The sequence below is a fragment of the Anomaloglossus baeobatrachus genome, chromosome 4 (genome assembly GCF_048569485.1).
Source record: "Anomaloglossus baeobatrachus isolate aAnoBae1 chromosome 4, aAnoBae1.hap1, whole genome shotgun sequence".
Classification (NCBI taxonomy): Eukaryota; Metazoa; Chordata; class Amphibia; order Anura; family Aromobatidae; genus Anomaloglossus; species Anomaloglossus baeobatrachus.
Genome location: NC_134356.1, coordinates 9554286 through 9566785, shown reverse-complemented (window position 1 = coordinate 9566785; position 12500 = coordinate 9554286). Strand labels below are relative to the sequence as shown.

At 39.3% G+C, this 12500-nt stretch overlaps 1 protein-coding gene across 1 annotated transcript in view; it reads left to right on the top strand.

The window, feature by feature from the left end:
* Positions 1-12500, top strand: part of IL17RA (interleukin 17 receptor A) — a 36940-nt gene that overhangs the window by 14218 nt on the left and 10222 nt on the right. The window lies entirely within an intron of this gene.

The following is a 12500-nucleotide window of genomic DNA, read 5'->3' as shown; positions in this document are numbered from 1 at the left end:
ATCTCTGGAGATGGACCGGACAACCAAAATTGTTGACAAATATCAATATTCTCCAGGTTACATAGTTACATAGTTACTTAGGTTGAAAAAAGACCTAGGTCCATCTAGTTCAACCTTCCTCCACCAGTTGTACATTTAGTCACTAAGTCATTTATAACCAACAATGTTTTGTGTACTGAGGAAATCATCCAGCCCTTTTTTAAAAGCTGTTATAGTATCTGCCATTACTACCTCTTGTGGTAGGGCATTCCACAGTCTGACCGCTCTAACTGTAAAGAACCCTTTCCTATTTAGGTGTCGGAATCGCTTTTCTTCCACTCGCAGTGAGTGCCCCCTGGTCCTTAGTATTGTTTTCGGAAGAAATAAGTCATGTGCCAGTCCTTTATATTGACCACACATGTATTTATACATATAAATGAGATCTCCTCTGAGACGTCTTTTTTTCTAAGCTAAACATATCTAACTTTTTCAATCTGCCATCATATGGGAGGCCTTCCATTCCTTGTAATAGTCTAGTTGCCCGCCTTTGAACTGACTCTAACTTCTGAATGTCCTTTTTAAAATGTGGAGCCCAAAACTGGATCCCGTATTCCAGATGTGGCCTTACAAGTGATTTATAGATGGGTAACAATACGTTGGGATCACGGGATCTAATCTCTCTTTTTATACACCCTAGCATCTTGTTTGCTTTAGCAGCTGCTGCCTGACATTGAGTGCTGCTGCTCAGCTTATTTGTAATGAGAATACCCAAGTCCTTCTCCTGTTCTGTAGTCCCGAGTTTACTTCCATTTAATGTATACGCAGCTATAGGATTACTCCGTCCTAGGTGCATTACTTTACATTTATCAACATTAAATCTCATTTGCCAAGTATCTGCCCATTCTGACATCTTATCCAGATCTTTTTGTAATATTGTACTATCCAGGTCAGTTTTTAATATCCTACATAGTTTGGTGTCATCGGCAAAGACTGACACTGTACTATCAATCCCATCCACAAGGTCATTAATATAGAGAGTAAAAAGAATCGGTCCAAGCACAGATCCCTGCGGCCCCCACTGCTGACTATAGCCCATCTAGAGAATGTACCATTTATGACTACTCTTTGTTTCCTATCTTTTAGCCAATTCCTTACCCAGTTGCATATTGTGTCCCCTAGTCCTTGCTTCTGGAGCTTTAGTATAAGGCTATTATGTGGTACAGTATCAAATGCCTTTGCAAAGTCCAAATAAATCACATCAGCTGCATTACCAATATCCAGGTTTGCACTTACCCCCTCATAGAACCCCAACAGGTTGGTTAGACACGACTTATCTTTCATGAATCCATGCTGTTTGTCAGTTATCATATTATTTTCTGCAATATATTTTTGCATGTCATCCCTTAAAATGCCCTCAAAAACTTTGCATACTACTGATGTCAGGCTTACTGGACGGTAGTTGCCTGGATCTACCCTCTTACCTTTCTTAAATATCGGTACCACATCAGCAATCCTCCAATCCTGAGGCACCAACCCTGTTACAAGTGAGTCTACAAAGATGAGATACAGCGGTCTGTCGATTACGGAGCTCAATTCCCTCAATATTCGTGGATGAATGCCATCTGGCCCTGGGGATTTGTCAATGTTTAATTTACTCAGACGTAGGCGTACTTCATCTTGTGTTAAATTAATTATATCGGGTGGTGGACTTTGATTTTTCACTTGTTGAATGATCCCTGGTACAGTCAGTTCCTTGGTGAATACAGATGAGAAATGCCTATTTAATATCTCAGTCTTTTGTTTGTCCTCTATAACTAACTTGTTATTATATTTTAAGGGTCCGATACTATCCTTTGTTTTCCTTTTGGCATTAATGTATTTATAAAAGATTTTGGGATTTATTTTAATGTCATTGGCGATTTTTGTTTCAGTAGCTAATTTTGCTTGTTTGATTTCTTTTTTGCATTGCCTATTGATATCTTTATACTCCTGCAATGCCATTTCTGTATTCTCAGCCTTTAAGATGTTAAACGCCCTTTGTTTTTGTTTTATTATACTTTGTACAGTCTTATTTATCCATAGTGGTTTCTTTTTATTCCTGGACATTTTATTACCAGAGGGTATAAGTTTTTTACAGGACTCTAGCAGTATATCCTTAAACTTACCCCATTTATGTTCGGTATCCCCAGTTACCATGACTCTGTCCCAATCTACACATTTAAGCTCTTCCCTTAATTTGTTGAAATCAGCTTTCCTAAAATTCCAGGTTTTAGCATTCCCCCTTTGAAATGTTCTATTGAATATTATGTTGAAGCTTACCATATTATGATCGCTGGTGCCCAAGTGCTCCCGGACCTGTAGATCTGAAATTGTATCCGGTCTATTTGACAGGACCAGATCCTGCAGATTATCTCCCCTGGTCGGTTCATCTACCATCTGAGAGAGGACATGGTCCTGAATGGTAGATAAGAACTTACAGCTTTTAGCAGAACCAGAAGATTCTATGTCCCACTGTATGTCTGGATAGTTGAAATCCCCCATAATAAGAACCCGATTATTATTATTAGCTGCCTTTTCAATTTGTTTCAGCATTTCACCCTCTATTTGTTCAGGTATGTTAGGAGGCTTATAGCAAACTCCAATTAGCATTTTTCCATTATTCCCCTCCCCATGTACATTTACCCATACTGACTCTACATTGTTGCAGTTCCCCCAATGTCATCATACAACACAGGTTTTAGGTTAGATTTAATAAATATACACACCCCACCACCTTTTTGGCCTTTCCTGTCCTTCCTAAATGTAGTATAACCCTGTATGTTTGTCACCCAGTCATGGCTTTCATCCAGCCAGGTTTCCGTAATGCCCACCGCATCATAATCCATGGTTGACATAAGAGTCTCCAATTCATTCATTTTCTTTGCAAGACTTCTTGCATTTGCCAGTAGACATTTAATACTATTAACACCTTTATTACTCCTAGCCTCCCTACATTCCTTGTATGTCCCATCCCCCCCCTAATCCTTCATTGACCCCTACCGTCTCCCTGTCTCTATCTGCTCTATCTATCCCCTTATTTGCTCCACTACCCTCCCCCCCCCCCCCCCCCCCCCCCCGATCCTAGTTTAAAAGCTCCTCCATCCGTCTGACCATTTTCTCCCCCAGCACAGCTGCACCTTCCCCATTGAGGTGCAGCCCGTCCCTACCGTAGAGCCTGTAGCCGACTGAGAAGTCGGCCCAGTTCTCCATGAACCCGAACCCTTCCTTCCTGCACCAATTTCTAAGCCACATATTTATCTCCCTAAGCTCCCGCTGTCTTTCTAGTGACGCTCGTGGCACCGGTAGTATTTCTGAAAACACCACCTTGGAGGTCCTGGACTTCAGCTTCTCTCCTAGTTCCCTGTAATCATTTTTAAGGACCTTCCACCTGCCTCTAACTTTGTCATTAGTACCAATGTGCACCATGACCGCTGGGTTTTCCCCAGCCCCACCCAGCAATCTGTCTATCCGATCCACAATATGCCGAACCCGAGCACCCGGCAGACAACACACTGTTCGGCATTCACGGTCTCGGCGACAGATGACCCTGTCTGTCCGCCTAATTATAGAGTCCCCTACCACCAACATCTGTCTGGGCTTTGCTGCACTCCTATTTCCCTCCTTCCTACAGCAGTTGTTTTCCTGGTTGCTAGGAGCAACATCCTGCTGTAGTGACCCTAGTCCAGGCCCTTCATTCCTAATATCAGCCAAACAGGCATATTTACTAGGTTGTGCCAGGTGAGGACTAGGCTCCCTGACACTTTTCCCCCTACCTCTTCTTCTAACTGTTACCCAGCTACCTACCTCTGGGTCCTGATCTTCCCCACCTCCACCCTCCTCCATATCACTGGCCCCAGCCAGAGAAAGCTCAGTGAGCTCTAAAACTCCTCTCCAGGTTTGCAATGCCCCTTAGTGTTGCAAGCTGCTTATTTAGATCAGTTACCTTGGCTTCCAAATACGCAACATGCTTGCATCGAGTGCAGATATAGTCACCCTCGAACGGCTGCTCAAGGCATGCATACATCTGACAAGATACACACCTGGTAGCATTGTCCATGGAGCACCTATCAAATGGGGATCAACAGTAAAGTAGAAAAACAAAGAGAAAAAAACGAAAGAAACCCAATGGGAAACGTATAAGGATGAATTCAAACTATGTTCTTGTGTCAAACTATGTAATTGTGTTGAAACTATGCACTTAGCTTAAATTCAGCACTTTACTTGAATTCAGCACCTCGCTCGCTCAGCCCCCTCGCTAGTACTGGCTGGTTTATATAGATGTACAATGAGTATCAGAAGCTGCTTGAAGCTTCTAGAAACAGGTGTGACTAATCCTACTAATTAAATCACAAGACTAACCTTTTTTTTTCCCTTTTCACAGAATCACAAACAGACACACAATTCCCTAATGAAATTCAACAATTACAGTTATCACCACTATGTAATTGTGTTGAAACTATGCACTTAGCTTAAATTCAGCACTTTACTTGAATTCAGCACCTCGCTCGCTCAGCCCCCTCGCTAGTACTGGCTGGTTTATATAGATGTACAATGAGTATCAGAAGCTGCTTGAAGCTTCTAGAAACAGGTGTGACTAATCCTACTAATTAAATCACAAGACTAACCTTTTTTTTTCCCTTTTCACAGAATCACAAACAGACACACAATTCCCTAATGAAATTCAACAATTACAGTTATCACCACTATGTAATTGTGTTGAAACTATGCACTTAGCTTAAATTCAGCACTTTACTTGAATTCAGCACCTCGCTCGCTCAGCCCCCTCGCTAGTACTGGCTGGTTTATATAGATGTACAATGAGTATCAGAAGCTGCTTGAAGCTTCTAGAAACAGGTGTGACTAATCCTACTAATTAAATCACAAGACTAACCTTTTTTTTTCCCTTTTCACAGAATCACAAACAGACACACAATTCCCTAATGAAATTCAACAATTACAGTTATCACCACTATGTAATTGTGTTGAAACTATGCACTTATCTTAAATTCAGCACTTTACTTGAATTCAGCACCTCGCTCGCTCAGCCCCCTCGCTAGTACTGGCTGGTTTATATAGATGTACAATGAGTATCAGAAGCTGCTTGAAGCTTCTAGAAACAGGTGTGACTAATCCTACTAATTAAATCACAAGACTAACCTTTTTTTTTCCCTTTTCACAGAATCACAAACAGACACACAATTCCCTAATGAAATTCAACAATTACAGTTATCACCACTATGTAATTGTGTTGAAACTATGCACTTAGCTTAAATTCAGCACTTTACTTGAATTCAGCACCTCGCTCGCTCAGCCCCCTCGCTAGTACTGGCTGGTTTATATAGATGTACAATGAGTATCAGAAGCTGCTTGAAGCTTCTAGAAACAGGTGTGACTAATCCTACTAATTAAATCACAAGACTAACCTTTTTTTTTCCCTTTTCACAGAATCACAAACAGACACACAATTCCCTAATGAAATTCAACAATTACAGTTATCACCACTATGTAATTGTGTTGAAACTATGCACTTATCTTAAATTCAGCACTTTACTTGAATTCAGCACCTCGCTCGCTCAGCCCCCTCGCTAGTACTGGCTGGTTTATATAGATGTACAATGAGTATCAGAAGCTGCTTGAAGCTTCTAGAAACAGGTGTGACTAATCCTACTAATTAAATAACAAGACTAACCTTTTTTTTTCCCTTTTCACAGAATCACAAACAGACACACAATTCCCTAATGAAATTCAACAATTACAGTTATCACCACTATGTAATTGTGTTGAAACTATGCACTTAGCTTAAATTCAGCACTTTACTTGAATTCAGCACCTCGCTCGCTCAGCCCCCTCGCTAGTACTGGCTGGTTTATATAGATGTACAATGAGTATCAGAAGCTGCTTGAAGCTTCTAGAAACAGGTGTGACTAATCCTACTAATTAAATCACAAGACTAACCTTTTTTTTTCCCTTTTCACAGAATCACAAACAGACACACAATTCCCTAATGAAATTCAACAATTACAGTTATCACCACTATGTAATTGTGTTGAAACTATGCACTTATCTTAAATTCAGCACTTTACTTGAATTCAGCACCTCGCTCGCTCAGCCCCCTCGCTAGTACTGGCTGGTTTATATAGATGTACAATGAGTATCAGAAGCTGCTTGAAGCTTCTAGAAACAGGTGTGACTAATCCTACTAATTAAATCACAAGACTAACCTTTTTTTTTCCCTTTTCACAGAATCACAAACAGACACACAATTCCCTAATGAAATTCAACAATTACAGTTATCACCACTATGTAATTGTGTTGAAACTATGCACTTAGCTTAAATTCAGCACTTTACTTGAATTCAGCACCTCGCTCGCTCAGCCCCCTCGCTAGTACTGGCTGGTTTATATAGATGTACAATGAGTATCAGAAGCTGCTTGAAGCTTCTAGAAACAGGTGTGACTAATCCTACTAATTAAATCACAAGACTAACCTTTTTTTTTCCCTTTTCACAGAATCACAAACAGACACACAATTCCCTAATGAAATTCAACAATTACAGTTATCACCACTATGTAATTGTGTTGAAACTATGCACTTAGCTTAAATTCAGCACTTTACTTGAATTCAGCACCTCGCTCGCTCAGCCCCCTCGCTAGTACTGGCTGGTTTATATAGATGTACAATGAGTATCAGAAGCTGCTTGAAGCTTCTAGAAACAGGTGTGACTAATCCTACTAATTAAATCACAAGACTAACCTTTTTTTTTCCCTTTTCACAGAATCACAAACAGACACACAATTCCCTAATGAAATTCAACAATTACAGTTATCACCACTATGTAATTGTGTTGAAACTATGCACTTAGCTTAAATTCAGCACTTTACTTGAATTCAGCACCTCGCTCGCTCAGCCCCCTCGCTAGTACTGGCTGGTTTATATAGATGTACAATGAGTATCAGAAGCTGCTTGAAGCTTCTAGAAACAGGTGTGACTAATCCTACTAATTAAATCACAAGACTAACCTTTTTTTTTCCCTTTTCACAGAATCACAAACAGACACACAATTCCCTAATGAAATTCAACAATTACAGTTATCACCACTATGTAATTGTGTTGAAACTATGCACTTATCTTAAATTCAGCACTTTACTTGAATTCAGCACCTCGCTCGCTCAGCCCCCTCGCTAGTACTGGCTGGTTTATATAGATGTACAATGAGTATCAGAAGCTGCTTGAAGCTTCTAGAAACAGGTGTGACTAATCCTACTAATTAAATCACAAGACTAACCTTTTTTTTTCCCTTTTCACAGAATCACAAACAGACACACAATTCCCTAATGAAATTCAACAATTACAGTTATCACCACTATGTAATTGTGTTGAAACTATGCACTTAGCTTAAATTCAGCACTTTACTTGAATTCAGCACCTCGCTCGCTCAGCCCCCTCGCTAGTACTGGCTGGTTTATATAGATGTACAATGTGGCTGGTTTATATAGATGTACAATGAGTATCAGAAGCTGCTTGAAGCTTCTAGAAACAGGTGTGACTAATCCTACTAATTAAATCACAAGACTAACCTTTTTTTTTCCCTTTTCACAGAATCACAAACAGACACACAATTCCCTAATGAAATTCAACAATTACAGTTATCACCACTATGTAATTGTGTTGAAACTATGCACTTATCTTAAATTCAGCACTTTACTTGAATTCAGCACCTCGCTCGCTCAGCCCCCTCGCTAGTACTGGCTGGTTTATATAGATGTACAATGAGTATCAGAAGCTGCTTGAAGCTTCTAGAAACAGGTGTGACTAATCCTACTAATTAAATAACAAGACTAACCTTTTTTTTTCCCTTTTCACAGAATCACAAACAGACACACAATTCCCTAATGAAATTCAACAATTACAGTTATCACCACTATGTAATTGTGTTGAAACTATGCACTTAGCTTAAATTCAGCACTTTACTTGAATTCAGCACCTCGCTCGCTCAGCCCCCTCGCTAGTACTGGCTGGTTTATATAGATGTACAATGAGTATCAGAAGCTGCTTGAAGCTTCTAGAAACAGGTGTGACTAATCCTACTAATTAAATCACAAGACTAACCTTTTTTTTTCCCTTTTCACAGAATCACAAACAGACACACAATTCCCTAATGAAATTCAACAATTACAGTTATCACCACTATGTAATTGTGTTGAAACTATGCACTTAGCTTAAATTCAGCACTTTACTTGAATTCAGCACCTCGCTCGCTCAGCCCCCTCGCTAGTACTGGCTGGTTTATATAGATGTACAATGAGTATCAGAAGCTGCTTGAAGCTTCTAGAAACAGGTGTGACTAATCCTACTAATTAAATCACAAGACTAACCTTTTTTTTTCCCTTTTCACAGAATCACAAACAGACACACAATTCCCTAATGAAATTCAACAATTACAGTTATCACCACTATGTAATTGTGTTGAAACTATGCACTTAGCTTAAATTCAGCACTTTACTTGAATTCAGCACCTCGCTCGCTCAGCCCCCTCGCTAGTACTGGCTGGTTTATATAGATGTACAATGAGTATCAGAAGCTGCTTGAAGCTTCTAGAAACAGGTGGACTAATCCTACTAATTAAATCACAAGACTAACCTTTTTTTTTCCCTTTTCACAGAATCACAAACAGACACACAATTCCCTAATGAAATTCAACAATTACAGTTATCACCACTATGTAATTGTGTTGAAACTATGCACTTATCTTAAATTCAGCACTTTACTTGAATTCAGCACCTCGCTCGCTCAGCCCCCTCGCTAGTACTGGCTGGTTTATATAGATGTACAATGAGTATCAGAAGCTGCTTGAAGCTTCTAGAAACAGGTGTGACTAATCCTACTAATTAAATCACAAGACTAACCTTTTTTTTTCCCTTTTCACAGAATCACAAACAGACACACAATTCCCTAATGAAATTCAACAATTACAGTTATCACCACTATGTAATTGTGTTGAAACTATGCACTTATCTTAAATTCAGCACTTTACTTGAATTCAGCACCTCGCTCGCTCAGCCCCCTCGCTAGTACTGGCTGGTTTATATAGATGTACAATGAGTATCAGAAGCTGCTTGAAGCTTCTAGAAACAGGTGTGACTAATCCTACTAATTAAATCACAAGACTAACCTTTTTTTTTCCCTTTTCACAGAATCACAAACAGACACACAATTCCCTAATGAAATTCAACAATTACAGTTATCACCACTATGTAATTGTGTTGAAACTATGCACTTATCTTAAATTCAGCACTTTACTTGAATTCAGCACCTCGCTCGCTCAGCCCCCTCGCTAGTACTGGCTGGTTTATATAGATGTACAATGAGTATCAGAAGCTGCTTGAAGCTTCTAGAAACAGGTGTGACTAATCCTACTAATTAAATCACAAGACTAACCTTTTTTTTTCCCTTTTCACAGAATCACAAACAGACACACAATTCCCTAATGAAATTCAACAATTACAGTTATCACCACTATGTAATTGTGTTGAAACTATGCACTTATCTTAAATTCAGCACTTTACTTGAATTCAGCACCTCGCTCGCTCAGCCCCCTCGCTAGTACTGGCTGGTTTATATAGATGTACAATGAGTATCAGAAGCTGCTTGAAGCTTCTAGAAACAGGTGTGACTAATCCTACTAATTAAATCACAAGACTAACCTTTTTTTTTTCCCTTTTCACAGAATCACAAACAGACACACAATTCCCTAATGAAATTCAACAATTACAGTTATCACCACTATGTAATTGTGTTGAAACTATGCACTTATCTTAAATTCAGCACTTTACTTGAATTCAGCACCTCGCTCGCTCAGCCCCCTCGCTAGTACTGGCTGGTTTATATAGATGTACAATGAGTATCAGAAGCTGCTTGAAGCTTCTAGAAACAGGTGTGACTAATCCTACTAATTAAATCACAAGACTAACCTTTTTTTTTCCCTTTTCACAGAATCACAAACAGACACACAATTCCCTAATGAAATTCAACAATTACAGTTATCACCACTATGTAATTGTGTTGAAACTATGCACTTATCTTAAATTCAGCACTTTACTTGAATTCAGCACCTCGCTCGCTCAGCCCCCTCGCTAGTACTGGCTGGTTTATATAGATGTACAATGAGTATCAGAAGCTGCTTGAAGCTTCTAGAAACAGGTGTGACTAATCCTACTAATTAAATCACAAGACTAACCTTTTTTTTTCCCTTTTCACAGAATCACAAACAGACACACAATTCCCTAATGAAATTCAACAATTACAGTTATCACCACTATGTAATTGTGTTGAAACTATGCACTTAGCTTAAATTCAGCACTTTACTTGAATTCAGCACCTCGCTCGCTCAGCCCCCTCGCTAGTACTGGCTGGTTTATATAGATGTACAATGAGTATCAGAAGCTGCTTGAAGCTTCTAGAAACAGGTGTGACTAATCCTACTAATTAAATCACAAGACTAACCTTTTTTTTTCCCTTTTCACAGAATCACAAACAGACACACAATTCCCTAATGAAATTCAACAATTACAGTTATCACCACTATGTAATTGTGTTGAAACTATGCACTTATCTTAAATTCAGCACTTTACTTGAATTCAGCACCTCGCTCGCTCAGCCCCCTCGCTAGTACTGGCTGGTTTATATAGATGTACAATGAGTATCAGAAGCTGCTTGAAGCTTCTAGAAACAGGTGTGACTAATCCTACTAATTAAATCACAAGACTAACCTTTTTTTTTCCCTTTTCACAGAATCACAAACAGACACACAATTCCCTAATGAAATTCAACAATTACAGTTATCACCACTATGTAATTGTGTTGAAACTATGCACTTATCTTAAATTCAGCACTTTACTTGAATTCAGCACCTCGCTCGCTCAGCCCCCTCGCTAGTACTGGCTGGTTTATATAGATGTACAATGAGTATCAGAAGCTGCTTGAAGCTTCTAGAAACAGGTGTGACTAATCCTACTAATTAAATCACAAGACTAACCTTTTTTTTTCCCTTTTCACAGAATCACAAACAGACACACAATTCCCTAATGAAATTCAACAATTACAGTTATCACCACTATGTAATTGTGTTGAAACTATGCACTTATCTTAAATTCAGCACTTTACTTGAATTCAGCACCTCGCTCGCTCAGCCCCCTCGCTAGTACTGGCTGGTTTATATAGATGTACAATGAGTATCAGAAGCTGCTTGAAGCTTCTAGAAACAGGTGTGACTAATCCTACTAATTAAATCACAAGACTAACCTTTTTTTTTCCCTTTTCACAGAATCACAAACAGACACACAATTCCCTAATGAAATTCAACAATTACAGTTATCACCACTATGTAATTGTGTTGAAACTATGCACTTATCTTAAATTCAGCACTTTACTTGAATTCAGCACCTCGCTCGCTCAGCCCCCTCGCTAGTACTGGCTGGTTTATATAGATGTACAATGAGTATCAGAAGCTGCTTGAAGCTTCTAGAAACAGGTGTGACTAATCCTACTAATTAAATCACAAGACTAACCTTTTTTTTTCCCTTTTCACAGAATCACAAACAGACACACAATTCCCTAATGAAATTCAACAATTACAGTTATCACCACTATGTAATTGTGTTGAAACTATGCACTTAGCTTAAATTCAGCACTTTACTTGAATTCAGCACCTCGCTCGCTCAGCCCCCTCGCTAGTACTGGCTGGTTTATATAGATGTACAATGAGTATCAGAAGCTGCTTGAAGCTTCTAGAAACAGGTGTGACTAATCCTACTAATTAAATCACAAGACTAACCTTTTTTTTTCCCTTTTCACAGAATCACAAACAGACACACAATTCCCTAATGAAATTCAACAATTACAGTTATCACCACTATGTAATTGTGTTGAAACTATGCACTTATCTTAAATTCAGCACTTTACTTGAATTCAGCACCTCGCTCGCTCAGCCCCCTCGCTAGTACTGGCTGGTTTATATAGATGTACAATGAGTATCAGAAGCTGCTTGAAGCTTCTAGAAACAGGTGTGACTAATCCTACTAATTAAATCACAAGACTAACCTTTTTTTTTCCCTTTTCACAGAATCACAAACAGACACACAATTCCCTAATGAAATTCAACAATTACAGTTATCACCACTATGTAATTGTGTTGAAACTATGCACTTATCTTAAATTCAGCACTTTACTTGAATTCAGCACCTCGCTCGCTCAGGTTACAAGTTCACAGACAGTTCAGCGAAAGGGAGGAGAAACCCTGTGTTTAGGGAAAGGGAAGATGACCCCTGACCAAACCTACTGCTGGTCCCCGGGGTCTCACCACCCTAGATAGGTTCTGCACCTATGCGCCGAGCCGGATCCTTAGTGCTGGACCCTAAATAGGGAATGGGTGCGATGAGCTCTTCGTCAACCCCACTAAACACTATAGACTACACAAGGGGGAA